The sequence below is a fragment of the Gekko japonicus genome, unplaced genomic scaffold, assembly GCF_001447785.1.
Source record: "Gekko japonicus isolate JY-2015 unplaced genomic scaffold, Gekko_japonicus_V1.1 scaffold3176, whole genome shotgun sequence".
NCBI lineage: Eukaryota > Metazoa > Chordata > Lepidosauria > Squamata > Gekkonidae > Gekko > Gekko japonicus.
Genome location: NW_015164296.1, coordinates 168960 through 173911, shown reverse-complemented (window position 1 = coordinate 173911; position 4952 = coordinate 168960).

The following is a 4952-nucleotide window of genomic DNA, read 5'->3' as shown; positions in this document are numbered from 1 at the left end:
CCTTTTAAAGGAGCTGCGGTGGCTCAAGTGGTTAAGACGCTGAACTGCAGGCTGTGGAAGGTCAGTAGTTCAGCAGTTCGAGACCCGAGTTGCCGCATGATGGAGTGAGCTCCCATCTCTAGTTCTAGCTCCTACCAACCTAGCAGTTCGAAAGCAAGAAATTGCAAGTAGATAAATAGGTATCACTTCTGTGGGAAGGTAACAGCGTTCCGTGTGCCTTGGTGTTCAGTCATGCCGGACACATGACCATGACAGTTGGGCAGCTGGTCTAGATGAGAAAGAGAGAAAGAGAGAGAGAGAGAGAGAGAGAGAGAGAGAGAGATATGGTAGCTTTCAGGGGTGGAATATTTTTCAAATATTCAAAGGTGCTCTCCCCTTTCTTTCTTTCTTTTTTTAAAGGTGCTTATTTTGGAAAGGCAGAGGCACTCTGTACCTGCTCAGAATACTTTGTTCTTAGATTTTTTTAAAAAAAGAAGTGTAACCACCATTGCTTCCTCAGGAGGAAGATACTGTGTACATTTTACTGTCAGGGGATATAAAGATTTCCAAGCTCGGAAGCGCTCCATTTTTTAAAAAAAGAAGTGTAACCACCATTGCTTCCTCAGGAGGAAGATACTGTGTACATTTTACTGTCAGGGGATATAAAGATTTCCAAGCTCGGAAGCGCTCCAAGGTCCAAGCAGTAATATTATCCAATTTTACAGATTCTTTTCTACCCTGCTACGGAATGCTGCAAAACCCTGGGTTCTAACCCACCTTGTCAATCAAACGATAAAGGGCAGGTGGGTAAAGGAGTCAAAGGGCGGTTTGGTCATCAGAAGCTTCTCTCCTCGGGCCTGAGTTGTGAATAACATTTCTGCAGCCTTCTAAGGGGCAACTCCCCAAAGGCCGAAGATCCGAGCCTGACCACGAGGCAACACTTCAACTACAAAGGTCAGCATCGTTAAATGAAATAAACAAACCCATCACGAATGACAGGTTGGCCCAGGTGGTCAAGAATCCCTGTAAATGCTTGCTTGGACCCTTTCCTGCCCTCCATCACTCTTGTTTGTGGAGCTTCGGTGTTATACCAAACATATACAGGTGATCAGAAAATTACAACAACTAAGTTTGTATATAGACAAGCAGGAACCCGCGAGGACTTGCAGGGTGAATTTCCCTCTCCCCCACTATTGCCTCTTTTCCCTTCCTTGAAAGCCCCCATAACCTCTCCCTCTTCCCTGCCTCCTCTCCTTCCCATGCACCAGCCAACCGAACTTTATCTTCTTCCCATCTCCAGTTTTCCCTCCTACCTTATTCCTGGCATGCTCCATCTAGGAAAATTATGGCCCAGTCATGCGGTGCCGATTGCCAGGATGGGCCCAGTTGCACAGCGGGGAACCTGCGAAGGACTTGCGAAGGGCACCCTTCCCCCCCCATCTCAACATCCCCACACTATTTCCTCCTCCCCTCAACCTGGCAGCTCCCATATCCCCGACTTTCTGTGCTTCTTCCTTCCCACCCACCCCCAAGCAACCTTTTATCTGCTCCTTCATTTTCGGCTTTATTACTTCATTACTTCATTTATAGCCCACCTTTATCCACAACAGCGTTCCGTGCGCCTTGGTGTTTAGTCATGCCGGCCACATGTTGATCTTTTCCCCAGCAATCTTAACTCCTGCTAATGATTCATCCTCGTGGATCACTGCCTTGTCGTGGTGAGGGGGCTTGCGTGGTTCGACTTCATTTATAGCCCACCTTTATCCACAAGGGGGACTCAAAGCACTTTATATCGTTCCTCCGTTTGATGCTCGGGACAGCCCTGTGAGGAGCAGTGGACTGGGAGTGAAACAGCCTGGGAAGGGGCCCCTCTCTCAATCCACCCCGGCCCGGCCCCCCCCCCAAGTGCAGTGGAAGAAAGAGGCAGCCTGTCTGACCCTGACCCTCCCTCCCAATAGGGGGATGGAAGGAGGGAGGAAGAAAAGGTACAATGCCACAGAGTAACAGCTTTTATGACCACTGTTCCCTCTAAGCTGAGTTAGTGTGAGCTAGCTCACAGTTTTCTAGCCTCTGGCTCACACATTTTTGTCTCAGCTCAGGAAGGATGGCTCCAGAGCAAGCTAATTTATGCAGCAGGCAAATTGCTCGCTCACAACTAATGCCAGTAGCTCACAAAGTAGAATTTTGGCTCACAAGACTTCACAGCTTAGAGGGAACATTGTTTATGACTGTTTTACGTTGTGACTGTATTACGTTATGACTGTATTACGTTGTGACCTGCCCTGAGCCTTACAGCAGCAAGGGATGGCAGGCTAAAAATGGAGGATAATAAATAAATTCATTCTTGTTGTCAAAGAAAGACAAGAAAGGGAATGTTTAGGTAGCACATGGCATCTCTGTGCTTCCTCCATGGAAACCATGCCATCCCATTTTCCCCTCAGTTGCCTGGTGTCCTGATAGGAGAGTCTTTTCTTCTTTCACAGTAGTAGAAGAAGAACAAGACTTCACAGCTTAAAGGGAACATTGTAATTATGACTGTTATCTGTATTACGTTGTGACCTGCCCCGAGCCTTACAGCAGCAAGGGACGGCAGGCTAAAAATGGAGGATAACAAATAAATTCATTCTTCTTGTCAAAGAAAGATGAGAAAGGGAATGTTAGGTAGCACATGGCATCTCTGTGCTTCCTCCATGGAAACCATGCCATCCCATTTCCCCCTCAGTTGCCTGGTGTCCTCAGTTGCCTGGTCTTTCCTTCTTTCACAGTAGTAGAAGAAGAAGGCTTGGATTTATACCCCGCCCTCCACTCGGAGTCTCATCTAACTATGACGTGTTCACAAAACTGACTGGGCATCTGCTGAAGGAGGCAAGAGCAATATGCTGTTGTTTCCCCCCCGCCATCTCAGTAGATTCAAAATATGTTTTTCTAATGAGGACATTAGAAAATGCAAAAATGCCCAAACAGTACAAACTGAGCATACAGCTCGGAAAAGGGGGAAAGGGAGATGTGCAATGAAGACATAACCCAGGTCTTCAAGGACTTCAGCAGAAGTCCTTTCAGTTCACAGTAACAGGACCAAAATCATACTTTTTTCATACTTACAACAAAGTCCAAAGGATCATGACAACAACTGAAAACCTCTATCAGTCTAACAACAGATGCCTGATAAGGCAGTTTTGGTTGACCTGTCCAATGAAGTCACCGAGACTTCTTATCTTCCAGCATTTTAATTGGCTTTCCCAGAAACTCTGTAATTGGATATTGAATAACATTAGCATTTTTAATATCCGCTGAATTCAAAATGGCTTTTTTGCTGGTTTATATTCCTATACAAACTTTGTTATGACAAGCTGAGTTATAGCTGCGGCTGATATAATCAATGGAAACCCTTTCGGAGAATTTATTTTGCTTCCACATGGAGCCAAAAACTTGGCATGTGAAATCCCGATACCGATACAGGAAGAAAAGAGAGGTCACCTTACTAATTTCTAAAGGCTACTTGACAATGCCCCCCCCCCCCCCCCCAATTTCCCACGGAATCCAAGCATGACCACAATAAATGTCAATGTTGATGTGTAAAGCTACTAAGGGAAATTACATTCCAAAACATGGCAACTTACTTTACCTTGCCTCTGGAAACCTTCAGATAACTATGACAGATGGTTTAACGAGCAGTTAAACGGGACGATAAAGGGTATCGGGAAGTGAATCTGCCGCAAGAGGACAAAAATCTGACTCTCTGTACCATTTGCTCTATTTTTATTTATTATTCAGTTGCATAATTTATGGTCTGCCTTTCTCACTGGGATTTAGGACAGATCATACTGTGTGAGACAAAGAAATCAACTAGAATGGGGCACCCAGTGAACAATAGAATAGGGCTTGGTTGGTGGAAATCTGAAATCAGCTGAAGCCAAGCTGAAATAGAGCATAAGCATTAACATGACGACGTTAAATGATGCAGAAACTACACAGCAAGATCATACCTACAGGAACAGACTGTGTGTACTATACGTCTAGTCCCAATTCCATTCCAAGGCATCTTTCTGAAACATTTCATTACAGTGTAGTACTATTAAAGGTAAAGGTAAAGGTTCCCTTGCTCAAAAGCCAGTCGAATCCGACTCTAGGGTTGCGGTGCTCATCTCCGTTTCCAAGCCGAAGAGCCAGCGCTGTCCGAAGACGTTTCCGTGGTCATGTGGCTGGCATGACTAAACACCGAGGCACATGGAACGCTGTTACCTTCCCACCAAAGTGGTCCCTATTTATCTACTTGCAATTTCTTGCTTTCGAACTGCTAGGTTGGCAGGAGCTGGAACTAGAGACGGGAGCTCACTCCATCATGCAGCACCCGGGTCTTGAACTGCTGAACTACCGACCTTCCACAGCCTGCAGTTCAGCGTCTTAACCACTTGAGCCACCGCAGCTCCAGTACTATTACCTGTGTAAAAAAGCCCTCCTGAATAATTAAGTTTAGCACAGTTTGCCGAAAGCCAGGACTGGAGCCTTCCTGACTTCATCAGGCAGACCCTTTCACCAGGTGGGGGCCTCAACAGAGAAACCCGTGTGTATCGATAGTGGTTGATTTTGCCCATTTGAAAGGTGGCATCTACAGAAGGCCCTGCTCAGATGAGCAAAGCTGTCATGGTGGAACATGGGGGAAGAGGCGTCCTGCAGATACGACGGACCCAGGCCGTAAGAGCTTTCTGTGTGACGGCCAGTCACTTGAATCGAGCCCTGTAACTGATGGGCAAGCAACGCTCCTCCTAGCTCCTCTGCGCCAGCTGAAGTCTCTGAGTTGACTTTGAGGGGAGACCCATGTAGAGTGCTTTGCAGTAGTCTAGTCTCAGCGTTACCGTGGCATAGATCAAGGCGTCCAGATAGGCCATGTCAAGGCAGGGGGTCATCTTCCTGGCTATACTGATTCAGAAGAAAGCACTATTATTTTTTTTGCAGCATGTTTATACAGCAGG